The sequence below is a fragment of the Ornithorhynchus anatinus genome, chromosome 17, assembly GCF_004115215.2.
Source record: "Ornithorhynchus anatinus isolate Pmale09 chromosome 17, mOrnAna1.pri.v4, whole genome shotgun sequence".
Classification (NCBI taxonomy): Eukaryota; Metazoa; Chordata; class Mammalia; order Monotremata; family Ornithorhynchidae; genus Ornithorhynchus; species Ornithorhynchus anatinus.
The window spans coordinates 31,139,617-31,159,437 of record NC_041744.1 but is presented as its reverse complement, the minus strand read 5'-3'; the positions used below and the strand labels follow the sequence as shown (position 1 = coordinate 31,159,437).

At 37.4% G+C, this 19,821-nt stretch overlaps 1 long non-coding RNA gene across 1 annotated transcript; it reads left to right on the top strand.

Annotated features, from left to right (window-relative positions):
• The first annotated feature begins 7,722 nt into the window (after nucleotides 1-7,722).
• LOC120638914 lies at nucleotides 7,723-19,387 on the top strand. Its single transcript, XR_005660957.1, has 3 exons — nucleotides 7,723-7,849; nucleotides 11,222-11,355; nucleotides 19,117-19,387. It is a non-coding gene; the product is annotated as an uncharacterized LOC120638914 (long non-coding RNA).
• Nucleotides 19,388-19,821: the final 434 nt, after the last annotated feature.

Below are 19,821 nucleotides of genomic sequence, written 5' to 3'. Positions count from 1 at the left end.
ACTGACCATCTTCCTCAGGCTCATTCTAAATTCAGAACATCTGGACTGCCTGTTGGCTTGACTATCACAAATTGTACATTAAAATTCACTATTTTTGATAGCTTAGCAAATGACTCTTTCCTGTTTTTTATTATATCCATTTTTGTGCCCCTTAAACAAGAAATAGTGATGGCCTCTAAGGTTTTTTCAACACATTCCTTTTACTAACTATAAAGATACCTTTTATAGAATTATCTACTGAAAGCAGGACAGAATGGCAATTCCTCCCTTTATTTCCCCTTTAGATATCCTCAGGATTCATGAGATCTAGGGTTGATAAGTCATCTCAAGAATATCCATTCTAAATCCAAGATGGCTGACTTCTCAAAATACCTGCAAATTATTAATTCCAAACTGTTGAAATCCGTTTCTGTTTTTGTCTACTGGGCTAGGTTAATATCCAGGTTAAATCACAATAGAAACTTAACTGGCCTTATTTGGCAACTTATTTATACAAGTCATATGCTGAATGCATAGAAGAATCTTTCTGAACATCTGCTGAAGAAAAAAACTCAAGAAAACACTGAAGCAAGACTGAATTTCTATCAAATCATAATTATTGTGCCATATGACAAATACAGAAAAGCTATTGGAAAAATCGAGATTATCAGATGATTAGAGGTCTTGTCCATTTGCAAGAATGTGCATTTGTGGGTATTCATGTGTCTATGAATGTGCCCTATGTGTGTTCATTCATGTGCATATAAATGTGTTGTTTGGTTTTGAAGATGACATTACTGATGCCTGGTTTATATTAGTTTATGCAAATGTGGCCAACTAATGTGCAATCTCTTCCCGATAAATTGATGTTAAGATCCTTTCTGTTCACATAATGCCTTACATCTCTATAGATATATTCACATGAGTGGTAAATGTAAAGATAGGAGGATTAGTGTCTTTATTGGAGATTCAATAGGAATCATCCAGAAAGACTCTAACGAGGAAGGTGGTCTTGGATTGTTTAGGTTTGGAGAGCCAAACCCACACCCATGGTAGCCACCAACCTTCAAAGATTTGACATAATCAATTCTTACTTGATTTAGAAACCTGTTGATCATCTAGGTTCTGCAAGTTTCATTCTACGTATGTTACTAAATTTTATTTCATTTTCAAACTTTCAAAATACATTGCATAGTTTTCACTAATATCCTCACAAATGAAAGAGAAGATGCTTTAGGAAAGAAGTGAATTAATCATCCCTTTCAAATCAGTTTGTTCTTTGGAAAGGAGAGTAATTTAGTTGGCTTGAAATTATTTAGTTTTTCTGAAATGAATTTAACTTTCATTATTATGGAATTTCCAAAGACTTACCTAATTTTCAGTGAGTTCTTCAGATAAGAAAATATACTTTGGTATATAATCAGTCTTTGTGCTTGAAATACAATACAGTTGATTAATAATTCACATTTATCCTGATATTTTACACTGAATGTTAAACCACATAATATGTTCCTTTTCGATATAATTGCATGCTGAAATAAGCCCAATCTAAGGTAAATGTTAACTTTTTAGAAAGTACTGTAAATAGAGTAGTTCTCATCCTTTCCTACAATTTTCTGACCTTTCCAACCAAAAACAGTGGAGGTAATTATTAAGTATCACAATGTAATTTTTCACCCAAAGTTCTAGCTTGTAATGGGGATTACTTTATGCTTCATGCATTATACATGGACAACTCAATTGCTTTTATAGGAAGTTTTATCAAACAAGAAGGATTAAGGAAACTACCCAATATAAAAAAGCAAAAAGGATTTTTAAAAAGCCCTTAAAGTGAAATACTCACAACAAGACTCAATTTTTAGGTTTTGACCTGAAGTATGGTTTGAAAGCAGCAGGACATAACAATTAATAAACATTCAGTTATTCATTCCTTCATTCATATTTATTGAGCACTTACTGCATGCAGAACATTGTACAAAGTGGTTGAGAGAGTACAGTACAACAATAAACAGACAAATGCTCTGCCCATAATGAGCTTACAACCTAGGGAGGGGGAGACAGGCATTAATATGTAGTTGTGAGACAGGAAGGATAGTGGTGCTGTCTAAAGTGTGGGAAAGTCAGAGGGAGAACAGGATTTGGGTGGAAAGATAAGGAGTTCTGTTTTGGACATGTTAAGCTTGACTTGACAGGAAGACATCCATGTAGAGATGTCTTGAATGCAAGATGAAATGCAAGACTGCAGAGGGAGAGAGATCAGTAACGTAAAATATCACGTTTTAAAGTCTTAAGCCCTAATTCAAGTTCTTTGATGAAAGTTATCTCTAACAAATTTTTGTTATTAAGAAATATGTACTTCTCTTGTGTATTTACAAATGCATTAGAAATAATTTCTTTGGAAATTCAACAGGTTATTAGCCGTAATACATTCACTGTTCACCATTCATTTCCCCTACAATTTTTTTGTATCTATTAAGATCACTTTTTCAAACATTTAAGTAGCAACGAAGTGTCCACTCTTTGCAAAGTTCTGAAGTTTAGGGAACTGCAAGTGTTAAGTCTTTAAACATATTCACATACAAAGAAAAACACATCTTTCAGTTTCCAAGTTTGAAGATGCTAGACTAGTGAATAGGGCTTTGTTCGGAGAATCAGGGGACTTGGGGTCTAAATCTGGCTCCTCCATTTTGCTGCTCTATTACTTTGGGAAAGTCTCATAACTTCTCAGTGTCTCAGTTTCCTCATCTGTAAAGTGGGAAATCGTTGCCACTTCTTTCTTCCTCTTAGACTGTGAGCTCCATATCTAGTGTTATGAAGAGGCCACAATGTGCATAGCACTGTGAGATAGTGAGACAGAAAGGTTGGTGGTGGTGTCTACAGTGATGGGAAAGTCAGGGGGAAGACAGGATTTGGATGGGAAGTTAAGGAGTTCTTTTTGGTACTCAGCACTGAAAATAAAATATACATGAGGAAATGGCACAGTTCCTTCCCTCCAAGAGGTTCCCAACCTAGACACAGAGAAGGAGAGGAATTTGGGGAGAAAGACACGTAAAGAAAATGAAGCAGTTCAAATAAAAAGCTACCTAAAAGACAAGGACAGTGATCAACACAATCAGAGCAATAGGGACCTTTGGAGAGAGGAGCAGTTTCAGATTCCTAGTACTATGTCAAATAGTCACAAGACTCTTAGCCCTAACCACACATACCAGCCTTCCCAGGGGTTGAAAAGGATTCATGTTCCTAGTTTCTTCTCACCCTTCTTAGAATAGAGCTATGGTTGGTGGGAAATGTTGTTGGTTTGTGGACAGGGAAATTTCTCTCATGGGCTGCAGATCTCTATGGTCCAGTGGTAAATGGAACCAGCAAGGATCTCATGCAGCTGCACAGTCTTTTCATCCTTTCCGAGGTAGAGTGGGGGTTGATGGGAAGTACCAATTGAAGGGAGGCCTTCTGGCACCATCTCTCCTGGGGAGCAGGCCTTGGGCAGTGATAAAGGAATCCCAAGTACACATATAAGCAAAGGTCAACTTTGAAGAAAAAAAGTCCAGAGACATCATGTAATTGTTTCCCAGAGATTAGGCTCTGGACTAGAGAGAGCCAGCATTTTCTGTTTTTAAGACTTCCAGTTTCTGACTACACAGTATACACCAAATGGCCTTTATATAGTGGTAAACTTGGGGCTAGAATTACTAGACCAGGGCTGACTTCAGCTATTGGTCTATCCTGAAGTAGAAGGAAAAATCACCACTCCTTCCCATACCCCATGACATCTTGCATTATTATTGCATAAAGGGGCCCAAATTGTCTGCCCAGACTGCTGAAGCATTGTGGAACATCTGTCCTCGCTGGAGTCATTTCATTCCCCTCTCAGGACAGTGTTAACACAGGGGCTGCTTCTTACTTGAGCAGAAGGAGATTGGGTACTTCCAAATTTTCAACCGCTACCATCTTTCGTGGCTTCCCTATAGAGATGCCCTGCAGCTACCTTCTCTGACAGAACAGCCAGAGGTGACCTCATTACTCATTTACCATCTGAAGCCACCTTTGCACTATGCCATGAATTTCTTCCAATTGCATACAGGTCATTAGGTATAAATCCAAAGGGTTGTAGAAACATTTATTATCAATGCCTGTGGGTCTTTTGGGGCCTGCCCAACATTTCCCTATGTGATAAAGGAATTGTGTTTTATGAGAGTACAATTCTGTGTCAAAAAGGGTGCTTAGAGGATTCATTTGGATGGCTGCATTATTTTAAATTAATAATGTTTATGAAAACTATAAATTACCTTCCTCTTAATCTTATAACTGACTAGAGAATCCTTAAAGAGCATTTTCATGACTGCTGCTCTTTTATAAAGTATACAGTTAAATGAAAATGGATTAAAACTATTTCTGGGCCTGAAATTGGTAGAAAACTTAATAACAAGCTGAATTTCATTAACAACAGAAAGTGAGTAATAAATAACAACTACAAATTCTTTAATATGGGAAAAGAACAAAATTCTTCCTTAAGTGTCCCATACACCAGGGCAAGGAAGTGACTTGGTGCTTCTGGCAAGCTATTTAAGCAGCATTAGTTCCTGGAAAATGTAGCGTATTGCTGCATGTTTTGCAGGAAGAGCTCAGTTTCAGTTCACTTTGTAGCTCCAGCCTTAATACAATGGCTATAACACAGCTTCTCTAGGATGAACACATGAGCAGAATGGATGTAAGCAGGATACTCAAATTGCATAGTGAATTGAAATTTCGCACTAACAGAGAAGGCAGAAAAATGTTTCAGTTTAGCACAGGATTAAACAACGTTTCAGAGTTCATTCATTCATTCATTCATTCAATTCATTCAATAGTATTTATTGAGCACTTACTATGTGCAGAGCACTGTACTAAGCACTTAGAATTAACAAGTCGGCAACAGATAGAGACAGTCCCTGCCGTTTGACAGGCTTACAGTCTAATCGGGGGAGACAGACAAGAACAATGGCAATAAATAGAGTCAAGGGGAAGAACATCTCGTAAAAACAGTGGCAACTAAATAGAATCAAGACGATGTACATTTCATTAACAAAATAAATAGGGTAATGAAAATATATACAGTTGAGCAGACGAGTACAGTGCTGAGGGGATGGGAAGGTAGAGGGGGAGTAGCAGAGGGAAATGTCTTGTATCTGCCAAGCCCATTTACACAGACCCATCCACACACACACATCATTCACGAGTGACCCCACTTTTTAAAAATTTTAAGGTACTTGTTAAGCACTTACTATGTACCAGACACTGTTCTAAACACTGAGGTAGATGCAAGGTAATCAGGTTGGACACAGTTCCTGTCCCACATGGGGCCCACAGTCTAAATTTCCATTTTACAGGTGAAGTAACTGAGTCACAGAGAGGTTAAGTGACTTGCCCAAGGTCACTCAGCAGATAAATGGTAGAACTGGGATTGAAACCGAAGTCCTTTTGACATCCAGGCCCATGTCTGTCCACTAGACCATGCTGCTTCTCTTTGACACTGTGACCTTTAACACTGATACAATGAAAAGGACACTGAGATCACTAAAAGTTGGAATGAATTTGTGGAGAAACTACACATACTTTTTCCACTTAAATATATTGTGGGATGGCAGGGAAGTTAATTTTATTAAAACCAGTGCAGTGAGAAATTGGGAAATCTTGCCTAGTGCTTGAGTTTGTTTTTATTGAAAACTTGCCTTGCATAAGACTTTGATTAACATCGCTCGAGAAATTAAAAGTGGGAAGAAAATTAATTCAGCAAGATAAGCAAAAGAGACAAATGACAAAATATACCCTGTGTAATTATAATCTAGAATTTTCATATTTTCATGTATTAGAAATCCAAATTGGCAATAGTGACACAGCCTCTCAGACTTGTTATACTGGCAACAAGGTTATGTTTCAAACAGCAGTGCTTTTCCCAACCTTCCATAGTTATATGTTACATCCACTCCTTAATCATTTGTATAGTACCTTTTAAAGAGAGATATTTCAAAACACAAAATTCAATGTTTCCAAATCAAAAAGAATTTAAGATTATTTTAAGAATTGCAATGTCTCTGTAAAACACTAAGGAATAGAAGTTTTGACATCTCTGAGCTGAAACTGAACTCACCAGCAGCTAAAGAGGCCATAGCCAAGGTCTACTATTTCCTAACAGATCATCTGATAGATTTTACTGAGTGCTTTGTTGTGTGCACAGCACTTTACTGAACAGTGGGGCTGGCAAGCTGAACACTTGCATCTCCCCAGATCTGACTCAATTAGTTGCAGGAAGCCCTGAGTCAGGACATCTGGGAAGAGATGAGTTTGAGATGATTCTCTACTTTGTTTTTTAATAGTATTTGGTAAGACTCCCTTCTCAGGATCAGACCTAGAGAGTTTCCAGTGATCTACCAGACTCTAATATGAGAGGGAGAGTCAAGCAGAGGCATACCCATTCCATTCCTATCTTGGGCAGTGCCTGACAAGTGGAAGGCAACCTGCTACAAGTCAAAATTCACCCGTGCTGGGCAGCAGCAGTTTGGGGGAGAGTCGAGGGCAGAGATTCAAGTTGACTGCATGGAAGAAGTCAGTAATAAACCACTTCCAGATTTTTACTAAGAAAAGTCGATAGATACACTTCCAGAACGATTGTCGATGGAGGTGGGACATTCTGGTCCAAATGTGTCCATGGCACCGCTGTGGGTTGGAGATGATTTGATGGCATGACAAGACAAAATATGGCAAGAACTTACAATGTGTGAGGCACTATACTAAGTACTGGAATAGATACAAGAAAATCAGATTGGAAACAGTCAGTGTCTCATATAGAACTCCCAGTCTTAACTTCCATTTTACAGATGAGGTAACTGAGGCACAGAGAATAAGTAGTTTTTTCATTGAACTTTTGTCATTGACTAAGAATCTGTGCCAGATGAGACTTCCCTGAGATAGAAGAAAGAGAAAATAAAATTATAGCAAATTTTAATGGACAAGGTGGTATCATTTTTTACAGTATGGGGAAACTCCAATGAAAGGAACTGTTGCTATATTTCTCTAAGCAACCTGTGAACTCTTTTTTTAAATCATATTTGTTAAGCACTTACTGTCTTTCAGGCATATTTCTAAGGCACTGGGTAGATACAAGCTACTAAGGTTATACACAGTCTATGTCTTATATAGGATTCAGAGTCTTAATCCTCATTTTACAGATAAGATGAGTCACAGAAAAGTAAAGTGACTTGCTCAAGGTTACACAGCAGTCAGGTGTCAGATCAGGATAGAACCCAGGTCCTTCTGATTCTCATGTCTTTGCTCTATCCATTAGGCCATGCTGCTTCAAGCTTATTAGGTTACTTTGTAGCTTACACCTGGTTGAGATGCTGGCTAGTACATATAGTCATATTCAATCAATCATTTGATCAGTGGGAATTATTGAGTGCATACTGTGTGCAGAGCACGTGTTAAAGCATTTGGGAGAGTACAGTACAACAGAATTGGTAGGCCTGTTTCCTGCACACAAGGAGCTTACAGTCTAGTGGATTCTATTAGGCATTAATGTAAAATCCAGAGACAGACCTGAGGGTTTTGAAAAGCTACTTGGTGATTTTGAGGTCAGTTTATTAAAATGTCCACTGATCACTTGTATGACTATTCTGCTGTTGAATGTTGCTTTTATGGAATGCCTAACATGTTCTTTAGATCGCCTTAATTAACAGTGATGCCATTCCTTTCTTCCTTAATGCTTGAAAAATAAGATTATTCCTAGACTATCTGCTGCAAAGAAATCAGAGAGGATAGATTTTCTATGAAGAGATCCAGCTATTACAGGACATAACCCATGCATTTCTTTCATCCTCTTCACTTACCCACTAAGGTAACCATGTGGATTTTAATTTGACATAGTCATCTTTTGAATAGACCTTTCGAAAAAGAAAACATCTATATTAAAAAACTTTTTCTTCATGTCTACGTCTGACCAGTTGCAATAACAATGAAAAAAACGAACTCATTACAATTCTAAATGCAGTACAATTATTCACTCAGAGTTATTGTATTGTACAGTGCTCTGCACATAGTAAAGGCTCAATGAATACCACTGATTGATTTGTATAAATCATCAAAGAACTTTAGGGAATTAAATGAATGTATGTATATTGGTCATTCTTGGATTATTGCTTTAAAAGACTCCCCATATTTTGTGTGTTAGAAAAGAAAAGCAGCATGGCCTAGGGGCAAGAGCACAGGCTTGGGTGTCAGAGGTTGTGGGCTCTAATCCTGACTCCACCACTTGTCAGCTCTCTGCCCATGGGCAAGTCATTTAACTTCTCTGTGTCACAATTACCTTATCTGTAAAATGGAAATTAAGGCTGTGAGCCCCACGTGAGACAACCTGATTACCTTGTATCTATTCCAGTACTTAGAACAGTGCTCGGCAAGTAGTAAGAACTCAACAAATACCATTATTATCATTATTAGAAAATAGCTGTGAGTTCTCATTCCAGTTCTGACTCTTTGTCTTCTTGGTAAATTGCATAACAATTTCCTTACAAGGTTATGATGTAGTTCAATTAGTTTCTTTAACAATGTGTTGTACAGTTACTGAACATGGTAAGTGAAAAAATCTAAAATGGGTGTGGCCCTAGTAGAGTCTTGGGCACAAAAGCAAGCTGAATGGTTTCTGCTTCTTTTTTCCCCCTTTTCAAATTCTTAGTATGGCCATACTAACTACTATTAAAAAGTGAAAACTAAATCTTTCTCTTGAAAGTTCATTCTTTTTCTTTCTTTGTACTTGTTTCCCATATAAAAGAACAGAATAAGTTATAATTTAGTATAATGCTGTTATTTTACTTTTCTTATTAATTTAAAGTTTTAGAATTTTAAGAATAAGGAAAAATTTTGAAGTGTAAACATTTTTAATCAGATACTTATTGTTGTACCTATCTTTCCAAATTATGGCTCTGTTTACATATAAAATAAAGATGTGTGAGGCAGGTATTGCCAGCTGTTTTTATGTAATGATTTGTGCTGCTTCAGATGTTCTCACCAAAGAGAAGCCTCACTTTCCCACTGTATTAATAACATCCTACCAAACACTCAATAAATGCCATTACTACTACTTAAATAGGTGAATCAAGCCTGTTAAGTAGAAAGTGTCAAAGATAGGAAACTAAATAGAACTTTTATAAACAGCATAACAAAATATTTTTATAGTTTAAAAATATGAACCCATGTATGAAAGTGAAGATCCATTAAAATATTTACATAGAAAATATATAGGGTCATATTTTACTGTTAAAATTAAATCAGAATTCAGATCTTAAGGGGTTTGAAATGAAAGATGATAATTTTAAGGTCCAAGTTATTAAGCTAATTTCTTTCCTCAAAAATGTTATATTACTTTAATTTTTTTATATGATGAATGGATCCTAGAGTAAAACATTTGTACAAATTAAGAATATGAGAATTAAATGGACCTTGAATTTAAAATAGGCTTTAAAATTAAGTAGAAGCTTTTTGACTCAAAATGTATCTAAAATATTTTGAAATATTTGACAAATCTGAAAGCTGAATATTTATTGCCTAATATATATTAGTCATACAAGATTTAAATGAAAATTTTGCCCCATTTTACAGAATATTCATTCCTTTTTAGAGTAATGGATCTAAAATGAAATAGTTCACATTTTAAAGGAAAATTTTTCATATTTATAATTAAAATTACTGTAGTTTAACTATTACGGAATTTTCAATGAAATTTTCCAAGAGGCAATTGAAGAGCATAACAGGTGATGAGATGGGCTTGAAAAATGAAGAATTAGATAACCTAACACATTAACATGTTGAAGTAGTGGTAATAACAGTAGTCGTATTTATTAAACACATATTATGAGCAGAGTACAGTACTAAAGCTCTGGCAAAGAATACACAGGTGGGAATGAGCCATGGATCCTGTGCCTTGGGAGACTTTTAATCTAAAAATAAAGAGGAGAAGGGACTGGCGACAGATACTATAAGGATAGATGAAACAAGACACAGGACAACATGATAAGTAGATACTGTGGCTAGAGGAGCAGAATTTCAGGTTCCTCAGCTCAGAGTCTAAAATCACAGCCAAAACTACAGTGACCGCTACAGCAGCAGCTACAATAACGTTCCTGAGGTGTTGTGGAAGTGATACCCTACTGTCATGCTGTGGTTGTTTTTCTCCGTCCCTATCAGAGAGGTGGAACGTGGGTCGGGATGGAGGTTCCTCAGTTAAATGGAAGAGAGTCAGAGTGGGATCCAAGGGAGAAGGCATGGTGGGCAGGTAGAGGAGGATGCTGAGGACCTGAGAATTGTGGTAGGTGGGGCAGCAGGTACCCAAAGGAATCATGCAGCCATCTGATGGAGAGGTTTGGGGTATAATCAGCAGTCATTTAAGTCCACGTGGGTGGCTTGTGATGCACAGGGTACTCTGGGAGCAGAACCTGGAGAGCTGCAGTGGAGAAGGGACGGGGGTACCCAGCAGGGTCGTGAATTGCCTAAAATGAATTTGATTAGATTACATGAGTGCCTGGACACCCCTTTCTGATTGCCCTCCACCCAACTGAAGGGGTTAATTTATGACCAGCCTCATGGGAGCTCCTCTGTTTCCTACAGAGCAGATCTGATTTGTTCGAAACATCTGCTATTCTCGTGTTACAGTTAGACACAGATGTGCTGTTGGGTGTTCAGGCAATTTACCAATGAGCCTAAAACACCCTCACGAGCAACAAAATGCATCCCTCCACTTGGGGAGGGGGTGTAGTACCCATTAATGTCACAATGCTATATCCCAGATTTCCTTGGGGGTGAGGAGGGGGGTGTCAATCAATCATTCAGTCATATCAATCATGAAGCAGCATGGTGTAGTGGGAGAGCTCGGGCTTGGGAGTCAGAAGGTCATGGGTTCTAATCCCAGATCCACCACTTGTCTGCTGTGTGACCTTGGGCAAGACACTTCAATTCTCTGTGCCTTGGTTACCTCATCTGTAAAATGGGGATTAATACTGTGAGCACCACGTGCTTACCTTGTATCTACACCACTGCTTAGAACAGGGCTTGGCACATAGTAAGCCCTTAACAAATACCCTCATTATTATTATTATATTATGTCTCTAGCCATTCTTGATCTCTCCAACATTGTCAATGCTTCAGCTCTCCAACATTATCAATGTTTCACTCCTCACAAATCTAATCCCTCTCTTTTCTATGTCATCATTATTAGCCTCTTCATGTTCTGATGTGGAAGCCCTGATTATCCATTCATTTCCCATCCAAAAAAAGCTGGAGGGCTCCTAAGGTATATGGAGCTGAGATATACATCATCCCCATCAGGCGCAATCCACCTGATTTTCTCTGGTGAGTCTGATTATTGACTTTTTAAAAATTGAAATATTTGTGTTAAGAGTGGCCTATCAGTGAATGAAATTTGGGTTTGGGTTTACTATTTCTATAGGTCTTAATAGATTTCACATGAGAAATATATGAACCATCAATTGCTGCTACTAAAGTCAGTAGCAGTATTCAATTCTAAAAGAATTGTTCTTTTATTTGAGACAGTCTGTTAGGCATTCAAATGGGAAGCAGGGTGCCTGGACTCAATTAAATCTGATTCTGATTCACCATTTAATTTTGATTTTAGTGTGTTCTTCTTTAATAATAGAAAATAAGATAATAGATAACCCTACCTCCCAAAAGTAAAGAAATCATATAGGAGTCCTGAAGCTTTACCATGTGAGAAGCTGAATTGCTCTGTATTTTGAGATCCTCTGATGAAACAGGATGTTCAACTTGAAATTTTAATAATTTTATCTAGTGCATGGTCCTACTAAATTCTTTTTGGATTTGATGTTCATATTTTACCTAAGATGGATTCCATGAATTCCAGGATACCTATATGGCAAATTGGAGAAATTGCATGCAAGAGAAGATATTTGAGCATCTAAAATATTGATATTGCCCTTAGTTTCTCCACAGTATTTCCATATAGTATAATTTCACGGTTTCCAGGCAATATGACATATGTTGTCACAATGGGGAGTCTCAGCTGTGGCACTTCTGAATAATATTACTATGTGAAAAGAAAGAAAAGAAAAAAAATGGCAAAATAAGCTTAGGTTGAGCAAATAAATCTGAGATATTGAACTGTTTCACTATTGTTTTTTGTATCTTAAGTTAAACTCGGAGATCTGTTTTCCGCAGTTCCTCCAACATCGGTACTTTTAAATGTTAAGTCCCCAAATGGAGATTGGATATACATTTGGGTAGAGGAGGAAAAAAAAAGACCTCCAGTGCGTAAGCACTTATCTTTAATGTGTCCCTATAATGGTGCTATTTAAGAAAAAAGGATGGCAGATCACCTGCATAGCATTTATTTTTAATGAAGTCTTGACCGACAAGATTGCACATTGAACAAAAAAGATGCATGTGCACACTCCTTCTCATTGACCTAATTCAGGATACTGCTTTCTTGTCATTATCCTGCTCAGTTTCAGAAACTCTGATGGGAGGTTCAGTAGCAAAACTCACCCTGGTACATGCTTAATGCTGAACCTTTTTGTTTTCTACCCCCCTAACTATTACTGTGAAAAATTGTACTGCCTTTAGAAGCCCTGTTGAGTTCTCAGATGGCATAATTTATTACCTTCTGGGCATCATTTTATCAAGGTGAAGAAACATCTGGTTTGGCTAACCTCTGATTCTGACTAATTAACATCCGTGAGACAAAGGTGCTGAAACAGAGAGGAAGGTGCTGAACTCTTCATATTCTGCAATTGTTTATCCCACATATAGAGTGGGGTTTTGTGCCCTAAAAATAAAAAAAAATGGCCCAGGACTGCTGACTTCTGGGTAATAGCTTGACAGATCTCTTCATAATGTTTTTCCAGAAAGCAGAGTTGAGGGATTCCTTAATCAAAGTTTCCCTTTTACTCATACTTTCCTAGAGAAGGGTTTGCTTTCTTACTCTGAGAGTTGATGTTTATTGAATCCCTACTGTGCACATGTCCCCTCTCAAAAGAAACTGGCATCTGGTTACAGGTAGGGCTGACATGAAGACAGTTGGAGAGTGAATTCCATGGTTATTCCCACTGATGTTCCATTCTTCCTTAACATCAGTCTTGCCCTGTAGAAAGTCCAGGACCCTTTGGATTGGCCAAGCAAAACATCTTAAAAAAAAACCCTGAAAAAAACACCCTGGGTAGAAACAGTGGCAAACTGAGGAAGATTAATTCAAAATTTAAGGCAGAAGGAAAAGAGTTCCTCACATATTAATTTAAGGATTGCATTATGTTTTTGTTAATAAATGATCCATGCAGCAGAGTGAAGTATGGATAGGAGTGGAGAGAGTAAGGAGGGAGGGAGGTCAGCAAGGATGCAGATGAAGTAGTCCAAGTGGGTTAGGGTAAGTGCTTCGATCAGCAAGGAAGCAGTTTGGAAGGAGAGGAAAGGGTGTATTTTAGCAATGTTGTGAAGGTAGAACTGAAAGGATTTGGTGACAAAGTGAATATGCTGGTGGAATGAAAGAGATGAGTCGAGGACAATGCTGAGATTGAGGGTTTATAAAATATGGAGGAGAATGGTGTTGTCTACAGTGCTGGGAAGATGGGGAGTGGAGAGGGTTTGGATGGATAGATAAGGAGTTCAGTTTGGGATATGTTTAATTTGAGGTGTACAGTCCAAAGAAACATCCTGTTTCATCAGAAAATCTCAACATATTGCTTCTTTTTTATGGTTTTTGTTAAGCACTTACTATGCACTAGGCATTGTACTAAGTAAATAGTAAATACTGCTGGGGTAAATAAAGCTAATTAGGTTGGACACAGTCCATGTTCCACTTGGGACTCACAGTATAAATCCCCACTTTATAGATGATGTAACTGAAGCACAGGGAATTGAAGAGACTTGTCCAAGTTCACAGAGCCGATGAGTAGAAGAATCGTTATTAGAACCCAGGTCTATTTGACTCCCAGGCCAGGGCTTTATCTACTAGGCCATGCAGTTTCTTATCTTGCTTTTCTCTTCTTGTTATTATTTATAATTGTAAAGGAGTGTTTATTTAAAATGGTAGCAATGCCCATAGGTAACTAAAGTTCTTAATCTTGCCCTGTGGGCCATTCAGTACTGCAGCTATTAATGCTGAGATAGTAACTGGCATAAGGACATGACTAATGCCCATCAAGACAAATTTAATTGAGATGTAATATTATTGATTCCATCTCACTGCCAATGTTTTTAAAACATGGAAAGTTTGAATAGTGATACAGCTTCCACTAGGCCAACAGCAATCAGGAGAAGTTCCTTTCCTCCCAGAAAAGGAAATTGCAGAGTTATATTTCCATCACATCCTTGGAGAGCAGGTACATCAATATAACAGTGAGTGACTTCCAATTCTCCACTCTGGTGAGATTGCAGCTCCAGCTAAGTGAGGAAAGTTAAAATGTCTTCAGCATAAATTATTCAGAGAAATGCCTCCAAAGCTAAAAAGAGTAGTTCTCCTCAGCCCTCTTCCTTGACCCTGCTTCCAAAGTATGGCAGAGCCAGTATTTCAATCTCCTTTTGTTTTTTTGTGATCTTTGACCTTAGTTGGTTGCAATGATATTTACATAATTCTTTAATGAACACATATGAAGTTCAGATGAAAAAATTCTAATGAAAATTAAGCGGGGGGGGATTAGGGCAATAAAATCATTCAATAGAATGCTCTCCCATTTCATTTTGGATGTTTTTTGATCTTGTAGTTGTTCTGTTCAAGCTTAGAGAATAAATCAGATTGGATCAGTAACCTCCCAGGAATCTTAGGGCTGGAAAGATCCTCAAGGGATCCAAGCTGATCCAGTTCCTTTATTCCAAGCTTATGAATGTCAAAGCCATTCAGGAGAGATGATTGTTTATTAGTTTATTAAAGATCTTCAGACAATGAGGGCTCCACAACTCTAGTCATAGCCTGTTCCAATAATGCATCACCATGATAGTCACAAGTTCTTTTACTGAATATAACTTTTGCAACATTTTGTGCTTTTTCTTTCAACTCAGTTCTCTGTGCAATTGGAGAAAAACTGATTAGAGAATTCATAAAATCCTTCCATATATTTAAAGACAATTTTTGCTTTTTCCTTCTTTTCTCTGGAGCCACCCAGTTGCATTCACTCTATTAACAGTTTTGTTCTCTGGATTTTATCTTCTTTGGATATTCTCAATGTTCCTTTTCATCTGTGAAGCCCAGAACCGGATCTATTACTCTAGTGGCAAAGAGCACAGGCTTCAGTAATAATAATAATAATGTTGGTATTTGTTAAGCGCTTACTATGTGCCGAGCACTGTTCTAAGCGCTGGGGTAGACATAGGGGAATCAGGTTGTCCCACGTGGGGCTCACAGTCTTAACCCCCATTTTACAGATGAGGGAACTGAGGCACAGAGAAGTTAAGTGACTTGCCCACAGTCACACAGCCGACAAGTGGCAGAGCTGGGATTCGAACTCATGAGCCCTGACTCCAAAGCCCGTGCTCTTTCCACAGAGCCACGCTGCTTCTCTTACTTGCTTCAGTTGCTTCAGTCCAACTCTTTCATGCCACAGCCCTAGAAAGTATTATATTGGTGGTGTTCTGTATCTTAAATCAGCACTCACTGATGGTTCACATTCAGTTTGTTCTCCAGTATATCTGCAGAGCTGAGACTGGACAGTCAGTCAGTCTCCTGGGTCTGGGTTTATTTTTCATCCTTATGAACACTTCCTTGCATTTGGACCTATTAAATTTTAACTCATCTTTGATCATGTGTGATATTTACTAGGCCATTTGAATTTTGATTCTGAAAATACTCCTCGAGAGCATTGGCAATTAGAAGACACATCAATATTTACATTAATGCACATTAAATGTAGTACTAATTCCACACGGTGGTGCGATTTAACCTTGCTTATTTCTTCTGCCATTGTTGGGACTGATTTTATAAAAGTTTTATGTTCTGATTCTGCATGTGTGGCTTTAAAAGCAGGCCTGGGTTCAATAAAAGGACTTTGCTTGTCATTGGCATTGGAAGAAAATCCTTCATAATGGGTGTGTGTGTCTGTGCATGAATGCAATGAATGTGACCACACAATGCCCTGGTGAATAATTTCCTTCAGCTCAATAGGCTACCCTATCCCACTCTCAGAAAACAACACTGCATTTGCTAATTGAGTTCATAGTTCCTGTCACCAGTGAGAAGGGCAACATAATTCCCATTGGCATTCTATACACGTTTAAAGAACCAATGTAAAAATGTACCCAAAATAGAAGTTTTAATGGAAACATGTAAACTAAAGAGAAAAGATAGGAAGAAAATGTTCAACTTCCTACTCGACCTTCCTGGATTTCATTAAACTCTACTCATTAGGTAACATACTTTTTTACATGGCTCACCCAGAAGAAAATCTAAACCGGTTGTGGAAACAGAGTACTCTTTCCAGTGCTTACCATATTCCAGGCATTGTACTAAACTCTGGGATGGATGCAAGCAAATTGGGTTGGTCACAGTCTCAATTTCCATTTTACAGATGAGGTAACTGAGGCCCAGAGAAGTGAAGTGACTTGCCTAAGGTCACACAGCAGACAGGTGACATAGATGGGATTAGAACCCATGACCTTCTGACTCCCAGGTCCAGGGTTTATCCACTACAACATGCTGATTCTCTGCATATGGATGGTGCTCAAAAAATACCTTAGTTTTAGTGACTGAAAAACAAGAAACATAATCTTCTAAGCATCATCAGATAATATTTTCAGAACTCTCTAATTAAAAGATCCAGATCATGAAAATTTAACCTGTTTGCCCTGCTGTATAAGATGCATTTCTATATTGCTGCCTAAATAGGCCTTGTGGTGATTTGGGGCTCAAATGAATCGTCTGTGAAAGGCTTTGTTGTCCCTGCTTGAGAAAAATTAACTCAACCCAAATGCTTGGTGTTTTTTGGGAGATCATGGCACATTGGTAATGTAAGTTTAGAACTAGAAAGAAGAGGGCTTTTATTTTTTTGAGAATGACTACACTCAAAGATGCATAAAGAAATGTGTCACTCTTGAAGACTTATAATGCATTTATGACAGGATATGAAACCAGTTTCCAAATCTTGGGAAGCTCTCTCATTGTAGGGGCATAAACCTTTCAAATTCACTGTGAGTAAATGGTTGCTTTTTTATCCCTTAAACTGTTGCTCAGTTTTAAGGGTGAACAATAGTGATATACTATATAGTAATTTTCACTGGAGGCAAAAATAGCTGAGAAGGAAAGAGCTCCTCCATTGTGAGTGGAGAATCTAAGAATCGTAAATGTTTCAATAGGCATCAAAAACACAACAGCAGGCAGAGAAATGTAGTTTAGATGAATCATGTATTTTTGATGAGTGGAAGAAAAGAGAAAAATTGAGCTTAGGAGAGAGAGCTGGATTTTGATTACCAGCTACCAGTTAACAGTTATAAAAAGAGGTAGGGAAATGTTCTGATTGTTGCATTAGAAATACTTATGGAAAGAAAGCCTTATTCATCCATTTATAAATATAAATATTTATAAATAACATAAATATATTTGTAATATGAAAGATAAATTTCATGGTTTTAAGTAAAACTGTAGTCTCTGGAAGCAGTTTCCTTCACCAGGGATGCATGCAAATTGCAGATGGGGAACAGACATCATATTACTAACAGATTTCAATCATAGGGGATGAAGCTTCACGTTGGTTTGTAATTCAACCACCTTCTACTACAGATTGGTAGATTTGTTAAAATATATCCAGCCACATTCATAATCCAAACAAATGGCTCTTATGCAGATGGTACCTCTGTTGTGTACACATCAATAATAAGTGGATAGTTAATTGTTTAATGGTAGTATATGTTAAATGCTTAAAATGTACTAAACACTATACTAAGCCCAAGGGTGGGTACAAGATAATGTTTGAAAAGTCTCTATTCTACATGGGGTTCATAGCTCAAGTAGGAGAGAAAATAGGTATTGAATCTGAATTCTTCACCTGAGGTAGAGAAAAGTTAAGGTGTCACAGCAAACGGGTAGCAGAACAGGGATAAGAAACCAGGCCCTCTGACTCTCAGACCTAGGCTCTTTCCAGTAGGCCATTAAATTTGTATAAATTCAGTCAGAAGATGATCACTCTAATCTCATTCACCGTTGGTCAACCACAAGGCTTTTGCCTGAAAAACTATTTTGAATCCCTCAAAATCAATATGTATGTATTTTAAAGATGAAACACTGTGACCTACAGGAAAGAACATGGGCCTGGGAGTCAGAGGACCTGGGCTCTAATCTCTGCTTTGACACCTTGAGCAAGTCACTCAGTTTCTCTGTGCCTCAGTTCCTTGTGAGTTGGACTGTGTCTGACCTGATTATCTTGTATCAGGTCATTACATGGCACATAATAAATGCTTAACAATTACCTTTTTATTTTAAAGAAGAGAGAAGAAACACAAGCTGAACAAGCTTGGTTGTTGTCACCGCTAGTATCATTAACCACCACCACCACCAGCATTTATTGACTGTGTAATGTGCTTGAGGAACATATAGAAGTGTAAATTGTGAACTCTGCCTTTGAGAAATTTAATGTGAGTGTGGAAGAAATGGGTAACCTAAATAGATATGACAATATTTAAAAGTGGAAGAGAGTAAAGAGAAATAAATTTCCAAGTGGGTATATGTCAAAAGGCTGCTGGAATGGTTGAGGATTTAACTGGGAAGGGGATTTAAATTCCTAATCTACCTCCCTTCTAGACTGTGAGCCCCACATGAGACAGAGACCATGTACAACCTGATTAACTTGTATCTACCACAAAGCTTCATAAAGAATGTGGCAAACCGTAAGTGCTTAAAAATACCATAATAAAAATTATTATTAAGGTGATAGGATGAATTGGGAGTATTTCATGGAAGAAGTGACTTCTGATTTAACATTAGTGAAGCAGGTATGGCAGGAAGGGGAGGGTTCTTGGAGGGAAATAGGTGTGAGCAGTGGGCTACAAACAAGAGAACTGAGTTTGTGGATTGTTAGGAAGTTTACCACAATGTTGGTTTAAGTCATTTAGTTTTTAATAGACCTCTATGTTTTTGTGGTCACATTCCTACTGGTTTAGATTCCATGAAGATTAAACTCTGACTGCCTTCCACTGGGGCCTTGTGAAAATGAAGTAATTTCAGAGAATGAATCTTTTAAATAAACCTGTGTTGCCAGAAGGACTTTAGAAGGTAAAGAGATAATTGTTAATATCAATCCTTAATTGGTACTGGATATCCAGTAACTTATTTAGGATGCTCAAGTAATAATTGAGAATGTTTTATATAACATTGCCACTACTTTTTTATGTCACATTTCCTGATGAAATATTTAAAAAAATCTTCTAGTTCATATTGATGATTCTTTCAATGTTTCTCCCTAATGCTTTCCAAATCTATTTGGGATCAGCAGTTTTTTATGTGTTTGTATATTTTGGAAAAATAAAAATGAATACATTATTAGATTTAGTCTATATTTTCACACTATGTTAAAAGCAGAACATTCAACAATCATGCTCTGTAGAAACCACTGAAATAGTGTTATTTAGAATTTTTAACTTTGATTCCATCATCCAAATACATACATGAGGAAGATATTCAGAACTCAGAAAATATCAATATCTTCATAAAGGCTTCAGGTCAATTGATGTGTGATATTTTTGTAATATTAGTGATTTTTTTAAAAAAATGAATTTTAATATCTTATTGAGTGCCTACTTTTGTTCAAAGCAATGTACTAAGTGCTTGGCAGAGTACTATAGCTGTAGAAAATATAATCCCTGACT